This window comes from Lepeophtheirus salmonis, chromosome 10 (genome assembly GCF_016086655.4).
Source record: "Lepeophtheirus salmonis chromosome 10, UVic_Lsal_1.4, whole genome shotgun sequence".
In the NCBI taxonomy this organism is placed as follows: Eukaryota; Metazoa; Arthropoda; class Copepoda; order Siphonostomatoida; family Caligidae; genus Lepeophtheirus; species Lepeophtheirus salmonis.
Window position 1 is genome coordinate 21,212,416 of NC_052140.2, and position 18,346 is coordinate 21,230,761.

At 33.3% G+C, this 18,346-nt stretch overlaps 1 protein-coding gene and 1 pseudogene across 1 annotated transcript in view; one reads left to right on the forward strand and one right to left on the reverse strand.

Moving 5' to 3' along the window:
* Positions 1-18,346, forward strand: part of LOC121125725 (uncharacterized) — a 114,340-nt gene that overhangs the window by 10,362 nt on the left and 85,632 nt on the right.
* LOC121125724 (ADP-ribosylation factor 4-like) lies at positions 7,514-8,029 on the reverse strand (annotated as a pseudogene).

The window sequence follows — 18,346 nt, forward strand, 5'->3', positions numbered from 1 at the left end:
TGGGAATTGAATTTATTTATTTCCATTACTCCACGCAACGATTCCTTTATCCTTATCGGCCAAGTCTGTAGTAGTTCTAAAGATTTTACAAATCTTTTGGACACATGGAATGCCTCCCATTATATTATGATGAACCTTTCATTTTTAAGTGCAAAGGGCCGGGATATTTATGAATTATTTATTTAGACTTTGTCTGTCATTTTGATTTTTCAATACGAAAAATATCTCAAAGTAGTTTAAGTGTAGAAAAGTACTCTGTACGCCAAAAACCCAGCAACTTTTGGTTAAAGAAATCATTTTTATGTTGATTGAGGTAAAATCAATCAAGAGCACCTCCATCTCACTTTGAGAGCAAAAATGTATGAATTAGTGTAATTCAAGTGATACCGGTTTAGAAAAAGTAATGGGACCTTGTAAAAATGCAGTTGTGAATAGGTATAGTGGTTAGTTCTTAAAGTTCAGATTATTTTTGAATAGCTTAGATTCTAAGCCTTTGATTGATGTTGTAAAAAAATTTATGTAAACCATAAGTTGTGATGGAGGCAAGAAGAGTCATCATAGACAATTTTATCCGTACCGGGAGGACCATCTCGGACATCATGAAGCTCTTAAACTTCTGCAAGGCCACAGTCTTTCGTGTCATAAATCGTTTGGCTGAGGGGGATAACCTTAAAGACATACCCAAGAATGTCTGGCCCACCAAAGTGAATCCGGAAGACATCATGGAGACCTTTAAGTTCAACTCAACGATAAAGATGTTAGAGTACGCCAATAAGAAGATGGTGCATCGGTCTAGTTTGGGCAAGGCCAACCAAAAGGCTGGAGGTACGTTGCTTAGAAGAATTAAAAGGCCACTCCTGTCCCAACGTCAAAAAGAACTCCGTCTTCAGCTATGTCAACAACTCTTGAATGATCTGAAGCACAAGAGCAACCGGGTAATTTTTTTGTCTGATGAAAATAACTTTACCGTTGACCCCGTCTACAACAATCAAAATGATCAGGTGGTTTACTTTGGCAATGCTGACTTCAGCATCAGGAGAGCCACCAAGACCAAACATCCGGCCTCTGTGATGATTTTGGGGCTGTGGCTTCAAATGGAGAAAAAATGCATCCAATTTGGTGTCCTGTTGGATACTGGTCACCCGTTACTGACTACTTGATGGCGTTGAAGAAAAATGTGGTCCCATAGATCACCAAGACCATGAAAAAGTCCAATAAGGCCACGTACGTATTTCAGCAGGACGGGGCTCCGGCACATACTGCTAATATTTTGCAAGAGTGAACGAGTAGCAACATTAACTTCTGGTCCAAAAACCTTTAGCCACCTCAGAGCACAGATCAGAATCCATTGGATTGCTCCATTTGGTGGCAAATTGAGAAAAAGGCTTGCAAAGTATTTTTGCCACCCGATTATTGATGCCCTGAAGACCTTTGTTAAACAACAGTGGAGGATCATGAAAAAAGACTACGTTGCCAATGTGTCCAAGGGGTTCTGGAGGTGGTAGGAGGCTCCCCTTGAGGCTGATGGTGGTCCTTTCAATACAAGGGGGACAAAAAGTTTAAATTTTGCTGATTAGTATTGTGGATGACAATTGTTGTACATACATGTACTTTCTAACTAATTATAACTATCTTCAATTTCTTATAATTAAATAATTCTGAATTAAGTTTATGATAAATGAAAAGTTACTAAAATTTCGGTTTGATAAGGCCAAGTATTTTAATTAAAATGAAGGCTACAGATAGAAAAATCACATTGGGAACCCACTGGGATGAGGACGTTACATATGGAGGTAGCTGATTTTTAAGGCTGGTAATTTATTTACCGTCTATGTATTCAATATGGGAGGAAAGACTGGCTATTTGACACAATTGCATATCCCAATTGGTCTTAAACTATTGCAAATGACTACGACATTTTGTACTGGGTGAGTACACGCAATTCGGAGTGTTGACACATTTTTCTGAATTTTCAACTTTAGAAGATTTTTTTTATATTCCATTATTTTCTTTTGAAATCAAGTAACTAACTTACATATAAGGAATTAGGAAGAAGATGAGTGAGTTAATCTTAGGGTGTATCTTCAAACTTCATTATGGTTGAAGAAAGAACATGTCAAGTTAGCAATGACAATTAAATTTTTTGTTAACATGTCTGCACACTAATAAATACTTCAATGTTTCCTTTCAGGAATTCAATAGTAATAATAACTGCTTTCGAAAAATTATACGTATTTTTTTTGAGGTTGCCAACGACAAATAAAACTCGCACGCCTAAAAATGCTTTGTATTTACAACCCTATGTAGTATGTCTATTGTACCTACGTATTCAAACATTGACTCACTAAGACTCTACATAAAAATATATTCTCCATGAATAAAATAAATAAATAAATTGAAAAACGTGATATTTAAGTATATGCAATTGATTTTCGATAAAAGTACTTTGCATCTTCTTTAAGAACTTGCTAGATTTTGTCTGTTTCCTCTTCCTTTTTCTCTCTCAATTCTACATACATACATACATGTGAATCTACATAAAAATAGGATTGATAATGGAAGGAGGTGAAGAAGGGAAATAGATTTTTATCGATGATGTTCCTTAGAAAATTAATGGAATGGGAGAAAAATATATACAGAAAATATTGTCATATGTTTAATAAATATAATTTTAATTCGGCAGTCAATTTTTTTTTGAGGGATAATGTCCAGTATTAAAGAGCACACTCATTTTTGAAAAAAAAAAACTACTTCTTAGTTGAAAAGCAACATTATATTAGCCTTTTTCCAAAGGATTAGAAGAGGTTCGTTTAAAGCGAAAGGAGAAGAGTTAGCTACAAAGTTCCTCCGCCATTGCTTTTCTCATAAATTTTATGGTTCAAAAACATTCGATAGTTATTCAGAGACTAAATAGCTAACGCCTACATATCCCATTTGCACATGTTTTTTTGCTCGTACATTTTGATATAATACATACAAAAGGCGCAAAATAGTGTAGAAAATCAACACCGACCTCACCATTGTTTACCCTGATGTCTGCCCTAGTCATGCAACCATCTTTGGGTGGGGTGGTGAAATCTGGGAGGGATCATTCATACTCGAAAAAGGTGTTTCATTCGAACGGTCCCCCTGGAGACAAGGACACACAACAACATCACCCATGTCAAGGACCTAGTAAAGAACAACCCCCAATTGAGCGTTTGAAGGTATCTCCCATTCTCCCACATAGCCAACGATACTCTACACAGTTCTCAATGTGGAGAAAGGTGGAAACAGTCAAACAGAATCTCTACAGCCCGGATCTAAGTCTCTGTGAGCAATTTCTCTTTTATAAGCTGAAGCACCTGTTTCGGAAATACAATTTTGATGGTCATGAATATCTCACACGCGGGGTTCGGCGGGTCCTGAAGTTAGTGTACGAAGAGGAGCTCTCCAATCAGTTGTGGGAGTTGGAGAATCATTGTCACGATGTTATCCTAGCTGGAGGAGACAATGTGACGTCATTGAGTACTTTTTTTAAGCTTTTTAATGTATTTTCTTGTCTTAATGCGACAGTTTCAATCACTTCGGAGAAACATAATGCATGGAGTTGTAAATCGTAATCATTTTTATCGTGCGAGGTTTTTTTTTGTTGCTGTTTTTGAAAACCTTCATTTTTTTTCTTTTCTTAATCTACTATCATTATTATTATGAAAAAATAAATTGCATCTCCCAACCTTTCGTCTAATAAGAAATAAAAAATAGTAAATGTGGGTATTCACATTATGAAATCCGTCGATTACTTCAATTTATAATATAATAAAAACGATATCTTCAATTCATTTTCAGAATCAGAGATTTCTTTTCTTTAAAATGAAAAATATGGATTCTATTCTAATGTGTCATTTGAGAAAATAAACTTTAATTAAACTCAACAACATTACTTTAAAATTCAAACTTCCAAAGTTCAGCAACATCTCAAATAGAAGCTTCTGAATCCCTTTACAAATGTCGTTAAAAAAAAAGTCATTTTCAAAAGGCTATCGAAGGGAAAAAAACAACCTGTTTGAAGACTGAAACTTTACAAAGATAATTTTTTAAATAAAATACAACAGAAGATCGAATTAACAGGTTATCCACAAATTGGACACCCTATGATAGACGTATAAATAAAAATTTAAAGAAATTACCTTTTTATGGCCATTTATATGACCTTAAAAATGTACTTTATCAACTTAAAATGTTATATAACTATTGCTTTAAGCATAAAAAGGCTTTTATGCTCACGAAATTTGCAAGTTTCTTCTTATTAATTTGAAAAATAACTGGCTAGTATATTTTTTTTCTAGAGTGCTTAAAAAATCCTTTTGCATTCAAATAGTTTGGCTAAAGCACATATTCAACCTAACTACGAGACATCCCCAGTAGAAAGATGAGGGTCAACATGACAAAGGATGATTTCATAAATAAGTTTGTTAGGGTAACAGTCAAGATAAAAAAGTAGGTCAATATCTCAAGACAATTTGGGAGCCAATCCTCAATCCAACGGAAATATACCTGAAATATTGGATATCGTCGGGGGTCTTCTTTACTGGAGATATTTATATGTCGCTCGGACGCACTGTGTGGATTGCAATCAAGTGAAGACAATCTCTCACATATTTCGGGACTGTGGGACTTTGAGGGGCATAATAGCGAACGTTGGAAAAGGTGTAGGAGCGAAAAAAGGACAAGTTGTTATACGGACTTGAAGGCACCAATGAGGGACTACGGGTGGTGTTGAAGGTGATATGTATGCTCCAGAATCTTATCTCAGTGACACAATTTAAAGGTGTCTACCCTTCACCAAGAATAGCGGAGGTGGCTTTAGACGAGCTTAAATGATCAAGAATAAAGACGGGCATTGAATTCCTTTAATGCGACGACAATCTTGTGGACTTTATTTGTTTTGATTTTTTTCTCTGGGGTGGATAATTACCCCTTGGGAAGGAACAGGACCTCAACTATGAAATGATTTTTTATTTAAAAGTATGAAATGCCTTTGATTCTTCAAACCCTTTCTTATTTTCCCTCCTAATGTCTGTATTTACAATTTCATAACACATTACGGAAGTGTTCAAGGGCAAATGTTACAATTATTATGTTTTTATTTTTTCGTCAACAGTAGTGCATACGTAGGATTAATAGTATATATCAACATTATTATTAATAAAATCAAATAAAAAGATTATTACAAGCATGGTAGCGTCTTTAATTACTCCTTGAATACACATACACACAAAAATATACTTAGTATATTAAGTAGGAGGAATATAAAAAATAAAGAAATTGGATTTAGCTTCAAATAATAATAATACTTTAATAAACAGGGCTGAACTTACATAATACATATATTTTTCAATTATGTAGATATACTCGTTTTATACAAATAAAACTAAAGCCCCCAATTTAATTTTCAATTATCATGGTTTTCCTAAGCAATTTATTTATGGATTAATATAACTTCATACACTTTATATATGTACAGGGTGCGACCTTCATTTAATAACCAAAATCATTTAAAAAAACCAACTTAATTCTTAACTAATCATCCGATTTTAATATAAACCAATGTCAAATGAAGGATGAATAATTAAAAAAAATTACTATTCAATATAATCCCCTTTTGTGTCAATAACGGGCTTGACTTGACCTCGAAAGCGGAAGCAGTTATAGATGACTGTCTCCTTTGGCAGATTCTGGATGTTCTCTTGGATCCTGTACACCAGCTTTATAATAGGTATTATAATAGATAATAGAAGTATCTATTATTGTGTCACTCAAAGTAGAAAGTTGGTATCCAATGAGCTTGGAGGATAAACGGTGGTTCTATCAAAGTCAATACAAAACAACAGCTTTGATTGTTTGTTAAAGAAGCATCTGTTGTTTTGTCGCTTGAGTGCACCGTACTCAAAGAAAAAGGTTGGTATCCAGTGAGATGCTTGGAGGGCAAACAGTGGTTCGAACAAAGTCAAAAAAAAATTCTGACAACCATGTCAAGGGTTGACTTCTCTGTCAGAAGTCTTGCATGATTTCAGAACAGTTGAGATCCCTGGGAATCGTCTTCATCGATTTGTAGGGCTCATCAAGCGGCTGTATAGAGTATATTAATTTGAGATTGGCTATGTATCAGAAAAACATTAATAACGTTTTTTTTTGTTAAATGTACCGGTAGATCCATAAATACGTGGACTAATTTTGAAACGCTGATATTTCGAGGTTCCGTGACCGAAAATAAAAAAAATCAGCACAAGTAACTCGGTCATTTTTTGTCTTTGTTTTTGGTTTCTTACTCGCATCAAACAAGGTCGTTTACGATGAATGACGAGGCCAAACGTCAAATGGTTGCCACTCTCCTCTGCGCTGGTAGGTCTGTCTACTTGGAGATTTTGAAGGACAAGGTCCTTCCATAGGCCCTCAAGATCTCTAATGGAACCCTCTTTATCTTCCAGGAAGATGGGGCCCCTGCCCATACCTCTGGAATGACTCAGGATTGGATCGCTGCCAACATGTTTTTGGAACAAAAACTGCCACCCAATCACCTGATTTGAATCCCTTGACTACAGTGTGTGGTGGCAAATTGAGAAGAAGGCCGTTGCCACCCACCACCCGAATTTGGACTCATTGAAGGCCAGCGTCAATGAGCAATGGGCAGCCATGGAAGACCATTACATCATCAATGTGTGCAAGGCCTGGAGGGTGTCATAGCAGCTGATTGCGGTTATATTCAGTAATGATGTTAAATTTTATACAAGAAGGAATTCTCTATTATATAATTCTCAAAAAAAAAAAAATACGTCATACGAATTTTAATACACATTTAATTATTTGCCACAAATAGTCCGTTTATTTATGCAACTACAAGTATAATTAAAGAAACACCGACTATTTGATTTTCTCTTTTCAAGGGTGCAAGTTTCAAGATTCCATCCGATATATGAATTAAAAAAAATATATTTGGATATTGTGCTTTCTTGATTTTTGTTCAAGATTATTTTTATTTTGACGCATAAAAAATAATTTTGATTATGATATCAAAATCAGACATTGGTAGTGACTTTGATTTGTTGCATTCAGTCATTCAATCTCTATTTTTAATAAAGGACTCCTACTAATATTAGCTCCATGTTGTAAAGGCATTCTATGCCATAGGAATCATTCTGTTATTTGTAATGAGCTATAGTACTGCAAAACATGTACAAACTATGAATGAATCTCAAGATATATCCATGAGATTAAGTCCTATATATGTATTCTTAATACAAACGCTTTTCCATAATGAAGTAATTAAGAGGAGCTTCAAATTTAAGTAAGGACCTTTAACCCTTTTTTGTTTTTGTTTTTCATACTTGAACCACCTTTGTTTTCTATCAATTAAATCCCTTATGGAAGTGATTCTCATTAACAATAATTCGAATGAAATAAGCAATATCTAAATGCACTTAGTGTTCTTATTACAATGATCAAATTCCGACTCTAAGACAGCTCGTAAGACTTACGACAATTCAATTGACAACCAACCCAACCCTTCATAAAATCAATTTCCTTGAGGTGCGCATCTTACTTGGATACATCAATTTCTGCTCCTTATATCATTCAGATCCATATTATCTCTTAATTCAGCAGTATTCATAGACCCTGGCAAATATGGTTTGTAAGTGAATACGACTAAATTAGCGTCTATTTAGTTATCGTCTTGCAACATTTTCTGTATTTGTTCACGGGACTCAAAGTGCGCTCATTGGTGTCCAACATAAAAGTTAATTTCTGGTGTATTTCGAAAGTAATGCCTCCAGAAGGTGGACAGATTGTATCTTGGTTGCCAACATCCCAAACCGTATTCCACAGGCTCAACATTGAAACCACTGGTGGGGATCATTGTAAGGATTTCTCCAAACTTTAATTTGTAGAAGATGGATTTTTTCCCCGTGGGATCTAACCCAACTATCAAACCCATCATTTGATTCGTTCCAAAGAGGCAAGAGAATAAATTAAATATTGTTAATCTCATGATGAGTATGGTTCAAATCCAGGAATACAAAAAAGGTCTTTGATAACTAGAGGAATAATCTCCCGAGCGATCAAATTTGAAAAAAGGAATCTGATTTATTAATGGAGTTGTTACGGTGTTACCTCACTAACACAAAAATACTCATATGTATTTTGTTGTCAGCTATCGATTCCCACTTCTAAAATATATGCAGCATTTTTGTTGTTGCAATAATGCAATTTCTAGAAGTTATTCGTATATTTTCCATTTTTCCCCCATCAGGGTTTGGTCAATTTAATTAATTTATTTGCTTATAAGCTGTTCTTCAGCTTTCCATTTGTCAAACATTGCTATTTCATAATAAAAACGGTTATATTTGACACCCGAAATTTGACAATAAAAACTAATGAATATACATTGAAAATTATATATAAATAAAATTTCAACTTCTACATATTTTAATTACAAATTATATCTTTTGTTGAGACACTTAAACTAATATTTCTTTAGATTATGAACAAAAATTAAACTATTTTGCATATTGAGATGTTTTTAACATACTAGCCGGTCATATTTTTTACAATGGCTGATACTTTTACCTTAAACTATTTAGGCCTAGGATATTTTGCCTTAAATCCATTTTACTTCAAGGATATTTCGTCTTAAAATATAAATAAATGATGCTTATACTTTGTTATTGCCTAAATTTGCTTAAGATTGATGTTCCTATTGAATTTTTTAAATCAAAATTTGAAATGTTTATAACTATAAAATAGTCATCCATTCAACAATTATTTTTTTTTGGAATAATGATGAAATTATGCTCTTGAATAATGTTATGTTTTTTTAAATGTTACTTTAATTGGAAAGATCGAGTTGCACGAATTAAGTATAAGTAAACATCATGGTATTACAATTACTCCATCTGACGTAAGAGTTGTCTTTATATGCATTTTTGGCACGTACAATTATATTTTAATCAATTTATATTTAATTCATATTATAAATTTATTATCAACGTCTATTTAAATGATGAAAAATTTACATTTATTTATTCAAGTTTTTGTAAATCATCCATATTTTTGTCAATGGTAAAAAAACAAACCAACCGAAAACAGTCATTTTTGGATAAAAGCAACATTTTCGTTATGACCAAAGTTTTGTTCTTATGGAAAGTTCATATACAGCGTGCAGGGACATATCTTCATATCCTTAAACTGACGTCTACTCCTTTAAATACATCAAGTACATAGTGTGCAGTTTTCCCTGTTTCATCAAACAACTCATCAAAATTTAACTTTGCATCATGGTTGAACAAAAGAGAGGGACATTATCTTTGACACAACAGAGAATCCCCGAAAAAAGAACTGAACACATGTTCATATAATTATTTGATTGCAAAGGAAAAAAGTTATTTTTTAATTAATTCAAATATTTAGATATTAAATGTCCATAAAATGGTTATATTCATTTAAATTTGGATTTGGAACGAAAAAAGGAGGATTGTTTGATAAAAATATTTTATCAATGAGAGTAATTAATTTAATATCTAAAATAATTGAAATTTTGATACATGAAAAGAATAAGAAAAAAACCCATGAGAACAATTTATAATTTCCCCATTATCTAAGAAGTTGAATGTATTGACACCCACCTCCAAATAAAAATTAACAAAATCAACAAAAAAAAAAAGGAAACAAACAAAATTCCACATACAAATGTGGAGTCACAGAAGGCCCCGATAGTATTTGCACGGAACGGCTTGTCTAAAAAGTTTGACTTCAACTCTTGCAAGGCCTTCCAGCGACGTCTAAAGACTGTGATTGATGCTGAACATATTGATTGACCGAGTTTGGAAAAGCCTTGTTTACAAGTTTTTCAAAATTAATTGTAAAAAGAAAAACATTTTTTTTACGTCTTTGGTAATGCATTGAATCCAGGGATTATTATTATTTCTTTTATCGGAATTCACACTCATTAACATTTTTAAGTGGAGCGATAATTATAGGCCACATGAAAAAAAGAAGAAGTCATAGGAAAAAAAATAATATTTAAAAGGGTGGAATTATGCAAACGAACTTGTTTGCAAAGTAATTATAGTTAGTTTAGAAATGTCACCTACTTATAAAAATATTTATTTAAGGGATTTTTGCGCTATTATATACATATATATAAGTACCCTTGTCCCTCGACGTGAGTGAATGTTTATATTGTTAATTATCAAATCATTAATTTTTTCGCAAAAAATAATAAAAAAATGCGGTTTCTATATCAACAAGGTATTTCTGCCGTCTTATTTAGTACCTATACTTTTCATGATACTCTCTTAATATATGTAAATGTAAGAAACCCACCTAGAATAAATTTTATTCATTTAAAACTGAGTGTCGTACAACGGAGCCCTACTTTTTAATTGATTTTCTATAATTTTTATACGAGATATTCCACGATAAAAAGCCTTTATTAGTCCAGATGATTTGAGTTATTAATAGTAAAGATATCTCTATTTTCCTACAACCATAACAGACAATCATCTAAGAGACTGTACTGAAGCTTTTGTATAAAATCAAAGAATAATCATTCTACATTGAATCGTTTGGACTTTTTATAAATATATGATGCCTTAGGACAGTCACTCAGATCTATACAACAATTGTATGATAATAAAGGGGTTTTCATTAGGACCACTTTAATTTTTCCCCTTGGTGGAAAAAAAGGGAGCCATAATTATTTTTTTTCGTTTTGAGATTAACAAACTTCATTAGTATACATTTTATCATGGAGCAATATATACTTGATCAACGATTGCAAATTATCCAAATCTATTATCAAAATAACCGTTCAATCGTTACAACTTTAAGAGTACATATTTTCATTACAAAATCATCTTAAGCAATGAAGATCATTTTTGGTTGAATGGATTTGCTGATAAGCAAAATATGATTTATTGGTCAGGCAATAATCCACAAGTGCTTCACGAGACATAATTACATACCAAAAAAAAAAAAAAATACTGTTTGGCATAGACTTCATGCTGAAGGGATCTCTGGGCCATATTTTTTTCATTGATTATGATTATCGCCATGATACTGTAAGTGGAAATGACTATCGCACAAATAACATATTTTTTTTGGATCCAATTTCAAGGTATGGCCTTGGCGAACATTTTTTTTTTCAATTAGACTGTGCCACATGCCCCACAGCAAACGTTACCATCTCTTTATTGTAAAGCAAATTTGGCAAGCGCGTTATTTCAAGAAATGGACCAGTTGATTGACCACCTCAATCGTGCGATTTATCGACTTTAGTTTATTTTCTTTGGGGTCATCTGAAATCGTAGTTCTATACCACTAAGCCAGCGACTGTAGAAGAGCTCAAAGAAAATATCGAAAGCAAAATTGCTACAATATCGGTCAATTTATATAAAAATTAGTGGAGACTTAGGGTTAGCGATTGAACTTCTGTTAACGCGTTCTTAGTTGTAACACTAGAGAAATCAATACATACAAATTCATAGATGTATATGCTTATAATTTGTGCTGAAAAAATAAACTTGGTAAAATCTTTAAACGTTTGTGTTTTATTTTTATAAAATTTTGTAGCTTTCTTAATGAAAAACCCTTTCTAAACCAAATATGTATTTTTTTTCTAAGCGTAAATTTTTCAATGGGGATTTTGTGTAGGTCTGTTACACCTCTCTTAGACTCTTGAAGTGTTTAGAAACCCCAGTTTTCATAAAACCATTGAAGCAATTTTCTTTGCTCATCCTTCAACCGAAATATATGTCTTATTAAGGACCTGTTAAGATTAACAGTCTATCATAGGAACTGATGTTTAGGAGAGAGTATATGGGCTCTTCTTGTCTGATCTTCCAAAGAACGATGGATGAAAAATTAAAATTGTTCACTCGGTTTGACTAATGAGTGCAAATGAAATTAATTTATCGCCATATGTATAAATGATAATATTCATATTCTGATAATAAATTAATTATTATTATTATTTTAAACATTAATTAGGTAGACCGCCAGGGGTGAGACTTGCAAAAACGTACTTAATTACTTAAAGAGTCATCTGTCGACTGTGAAACTCTTCTCAAATAAGAAAATGTTCACTGACGATCAGGTTTTGAACCACAGAAACAACAAATTTAAAATAGCATCACCTGAGGAGGTCCAGGGCACCATCAGGACAAAACATCCAGCCCAAACAATGTACTTGGGAATTGTGACCTCTGATGGGAAGAAAATGGATCACTACTTTTTCAAGCCCAATAAGGAAATCAGGTCTGAGGCCTACTATAAGGTCCTGAGGTGGAAAATACTCTTTTTCTCTTATTTTTTTTCCCCTAGTTGAATTTTTATCTACATAACTAGGAAGAATATGGAAATATGACATTTCTGTCATATCAGCCTATTCTTTAATGATGACCATTAATTACTTAGTCGTATATCTGATAATTTTATTAATAAAACAAGTCTGAACAAAATAATTTAATTCCTATTTTATAACAATCCTTTAAGCAATAACTTTTGCCGAATTAGGTGGCATTGATTCAGCATAGGAGCATACGGATATCTTAAATATATCAAAATCACTATCAAATCGAAATTTGCAAACGTTATAATTAATTATGCACTTATACGTTTTTTTCCAAAAATATGTAACATTCAAACCTCTAAATATTCATAGAAATTGATCAAACTTTGGGAATCGTATTTTTTATCAAAAAAAACATGTTTAAACCGTTAATTTTTTACTTTTTCACAAAAAGGGATTTAATTGGCAACCTAAAGAACATATTATATACAAATTCAATCAGTTTGGTCATGCAGTGTTTGAACTTTAAATCGAATTGGGATCAATGTAATCAATTTCAGTTGGTGAGGCTTGTTCATACCCAGTTAATCTCTTTCTTCTAATTGTTATTCTCGTAACTGAATACTAATACACTCTTCTTTAAAAATAATTTTCACGTCAGAACGTCTCAGTATTTTTATGATCAGTGTTAGCAAATAATCAATTTATATTAGGTTCATTTAACCTTAAAAACAGCGGCTCCTAAGGAATTTATATCAATTATAGTACTCATAACAATGGATATATTTATCATACTGTTGCAATATTGAGAAAAAGTATCCTAGCTTGCTTTTATGTTATCACCACAAAATTATTCATTATTTTGGATATTTATGATTTCAGTTTTGTGAAACAAAATATAAAATTGATGTTGTAATTTTTAAAATAGAACAAAATTAGTAATGCTTCTTTATTTTTGTTCGATACATTATTCGATCGGCAACACATTTTGGGCACCCATGATTAGAATTATTAAGCCTCTGTGAAATCTATTCAAATCCTTACGTAAATTCGTTCAAGAAACCTCCGTCATTTCAATAGATAGTTTAGTAATTTCAAAATTCATTTCTATTTAATAGTTGTTACATAGGATTTTATAAACATGCATGAACAAATTGAATAGCTGTAAATTATGTATTAACAAAGAAAGTAATTGGATAAAAGAGTATAACTTTTTACGGAGCAGTGGTTCCTAGCCTTTCCAATATAGCGACCCATTCTTGAGCAATCAATCAATAACATAACCCAATTCTTAAAATATATTATATACTAGTACTTTTTTCTACACTAAATTCCCATATATTGGAATTATGAATGATAGATTATTTATTCGTGAAGCAACTACACATTCCGTATATTATTCCTCGGAGAAGAAAATCACCCGGCTGTCATGATTTTCATACATCTTTGACTTCTAAACAGCAGCCTTGACCTCTATTGCCAGAGTAGAACAGTCTAAAGACTTTTTTTTTTGCGAATTTGGCCATGGTCAAGACATATATTCTGTCAAAAAAGTACCGGAAATTGTTGATTTAAATTTCCCATACTGAAGAGATTTAAGATTTTTTTTTAGGTCGGCAGCACTGTCCTTCATTATAATGACAAGTTTGAGTGTATTTTATATACTGGGTTTCTTGCAACAGCCAAATAAGTCAGTCTAACTCACTAGTGCTCCACGATTTTTACAATGAACGAAATTATTCAACAGAGAGTTTGACTTATATTTTGTGTTACGAACAAAATTGCATGTACTGACACGTTAAAAATGTTACAAAAGGTTTTTAGGGAATCAGTTTGATAAAAAAAACCGTTCATTGCGTTGCACAAAGTGTTCAAGAAGGGATGTGAGATCATCAAAGACATGCTGCGTTCTGGACAGCCTTCTTCCTCTAACACCGTACTAAACATCGACAAAGTGAAGGAAATTGTGTTGACGAATCGTCATACCAGCTTTAGGGATATGACGTGGATCTACCATTATGATATGCCAAACAATCCAACAGTAATAAGAATAGAGGTAGAAAAACGAGTCAAATCCGAAAACACCGCGCCAAAGTCCCTCAAAAGTCAAGATGATGCTCATTATTTTCTTTGATATCTGCAGTCTGATACATCAAAAATGCCAAAATCCAAAAAGAACAAACGGTCAATAAGGAGTACTATTTGGGGATACTTAGGTATTTTTGTGATACAATCTGTTAAAAACGGCAAGAATTATGGAAGAACAACCCGTGATTTTACACAAACGATTGTCGGAAAGCCAAACACGCAATAAATACCATCGATCAGCCACCATATTCACCTGATTTAACTTCTCGTGACTTTTTTAGTTCCCCAAACATAGATTGCCACTCTGTGGAACCCTTTTTGAGTCTACTGAATGTATAAAACAAAACTTGTGGAAGGAGTTAAAGGCCATCCAATTGAGATTACTTTGAAGTCGATAAAGTAAATTTTAATTATTAAATGTGAGATTCGTGTTTTATTTAACAATTCCTGCTACTTTTTTGACATTTCTACTGTCCTTACAAAAAATATAACTGCGAAGTAAAAAAATTAATCTACCATATTTTAACAAATTTAGCGAAATCTATGTATATAGACCTAAATCGGCTAACTTGGAAAAACAGATGAAGTGAATAACAGGTGTATTGCAACTAAAACAAATAGATCATTCATATAATACTAGAAACTTGTAAGCGAAGGCTCAAGCAGGCCCGCTACAAATTGGTAGAAGAACTGATACATCACTACAATTCTTCAAATTTCGTTAGTTAATATGTTATTTTCGGTTTATTTTACTTACCAAAAAGTCAAATTTTTTACAACTCCAGAGAGATATATTTTTTGATTTCATTCTCATTTCGTAGATAGATGAAGTAATAACTGTTGCTCTATATAAAGTTAATTTTAGTTTCTACCTATTTCTGATTGCTTTCAAATACTTTTTTTTTTTTGCATTTATGTCATGCAAGGCCTTGTGTTTAATAACTTTCTTACTAATAAAAAAAAGTTATAGATACATGCATTCAACAATGATACTAAAAAATAATTGCATTGTTGTTAAACGCTCTATGACATGCAGTTAATGGTATATTTAGTAATTAATACACATAAAATAAAGATAGTTTCCTTTCAATTTTCTATGTAGATATTGAATACTCATTTAAACGTTTTGTCTTTAAAATGAGTTTCTTTTTTTAATGATATATATTTGTTCATAATAGTATAATGGTTTGATATCATATTTATTGCTTAGTTTTCAAAAGACAAAACAGTTGAAATAGTTGAAAAATATGTCGGGAGAGAGGGGATGGTTGACATGGAATTCATATTTTGATATATTAACCATGTTCAAAACAAATGACGACAATTGGTAAAATTTTCAAAGCATATTTGATGATATTTCTACCCTTCATTAAAAAGATTTTTTCGTATATCCTGAACTTGGATTAAAGGTTACCCCAAATATTAAACGAATTTATTACATGATACTATAGATAGTACGATTTTAAAAAAAGAACAAAGAACTTTTATAATTTTGAATTGAGTCAAGATCACTAACGCAGAGGAAGGAACATTGGTGAGAGAGTTTTTGGATTACAAAGTTGAGTAATATTACCAAATACCGATATCAATAGATTATGAAGGAGAATTCGCACAAAAAAATAATAATCAAAGAGTCAGTTAATATTATTGTAAAAGGGAAGGGTTTGATAGAAATTCCTCAAATTTCCTTCCGTTTGATGATAAATTGATAAAGTTGGAGGGTAGTCTTCTTTAAAAACAATGTTCTTATTGCAGAAAGCTTGGTAATAAAGGGGGATTCAAAACGAGCGGTTTATGGAATGTAGAAATAAAACCCATAAAATATTATATTATGGTCAAAACTTTATTATGAACCGAAAAAGTAATCCTTTACAATTATTTCTGGAAAATAATCCCCTTCATATGTTGGCCGCAACTAGCCTTTAAATGGTTCATTCTTTCGTACCAATTTTCGATGACGCGTTCGAGCATTGTGACCGGAATCTCACAAATAACTCGCTCAATATTTGTTTCCAATGCTTCAATTGTCGCTGGTTTATCCACATAGAATTTTGCTTTTACGTAGCCCCAAACAAAAAAGTCCGAAGGTGTGATATCACACGATCTTGGTGGCCAATTTACCAGGCCAAAATTTGAGATTAATTGCTCACCAAAATGATGTCCCAGTAAGTTCATTGTTACGCGCGCTGTGTGGCAAGTGGCACCGTTTTGTTGGAACCAAATATCGTGGACACCATGTGCTTCAATTTTTTGTTGCATACGACAAGCCAAGTTGTTGAGAGTGGTGGGGAATCTTTCGATTATTCTGCGAATTGTTGATTCTGAAGGTCGATTATGTGGACCATAAGTTGGGCTTAATTTGCGAAAAACTTATTTCATAGAACGGTGATTTTAATAGTACAATTGAACAATTTCTACATGTTGTTGTGGCGTATATCTTTCCATGAAAAATTGTAAGACAATACTAGGTAAAAATGACGTATGAATTTGACACAGCTCGCGCGTGCCTGTCAAAAAATCCCCAATGGAAAAAACCGCTCGTTTTGAATCACCCTTTATACAGGGAGCGGGGATCAAATTGTCGCCAAAATGTTTTTCCACAAAAAACAACACAAAATATACATTTTTTAACTTGTTTATTGAAAATCAAAACTATGACGAGCATATAGGTATATAGTAGCCATTCATTCGATATAATCACCGTTGGCATCAATAACGGCCTCAATACGGCCTCTGAACCGACCGCAGGCTCTTCTGACCATCTCATTGTCCATGTTGCCGAATACCTCCTTGATGGAGTCCATCAGGCTGGCCTTGGTGCTATGGAGATGTCTGTTGGTATGCCTCTCGACATAGCCCCAGACAAAATAGTCCAAAATATTAAGGTCGGGAGAGTTAGGAGGCCACAAATCCTTGGGTACGACGTCATAACATTTCTCGGTTAACCACTGCATGGAGATTTTGGACACATGGCAGGGTGCTGAGTCCTGTTCATACACCCAGGGCCTGTCTCCGGCCACCCCTTGGAACCTGGTAGGGTAATCCTCAACCATCTTCTTCACCTTGTCAACAAAGTCGGTGTCCCTGACCTTCCTGTGTGCGCCCTCCTCCTTGGGTGCCCTCTTTATGGTGGCATCAACATTCCAGGTGTCCTCTAGCTTCTTACGGATACTGTGAATAGTCCATAAATTCACTCCTAATGTTGAAGGAATCGTTGAATTGGAGATTTCACCTCCAATATTAACCAATGCCATGACTAAGGCGGACCTCCAAAGCTCCTCGTTCCACTTATAGCTCTTTATCTCCTCATATGATGACGGCATGATGCTAACTGAAGTACGTATCGTCAGTTGACAAGAATAGCTTTCCTATTTGGTAACCGGTTTTTTATTTGAAAATGTCGTCTTCAAGTTATCAATGTTTAAAGCAGGTGATAATTTGATCCCCGCTCCCTTCATATAATGAATCTGTAGTGATAAAAAATGGATTGCCCATAACTTCCCCAAGTTAATATTTTGAAAAACTGCAATAGGTGCACAAAACCTTAGAAGTAAATTGGCTTTCAATACCAGAGGGTGGTGAGTTATCAACAGTAAACTTTTTTAAAGAAGTAGAACAAGAAACCGTGAAAGATGTTCAGGCACATAATACAATAAACATTTTGCCATCATGTGTGGGCAAAAATACAAAAAGCCAGCGCACCTCAGATCTCCTAGATGCTGAAGATGATCTAGTGAGAATTATTGACATTGTAAAGTGTTCCAGGAGCCTTGTTTTCCAGATAACCAAGATGAAAAATGATAGAGAAGACCTACCTCTAGTGGAAAGCGCACTTAAAAGAGGGATCTGGAGTTCCTATCCACCTTGAAGAGTTAGATCAAGGAGGACCCCAAGCAATCGATGAATTGCTTCCCTATCGACTTTTTTTTT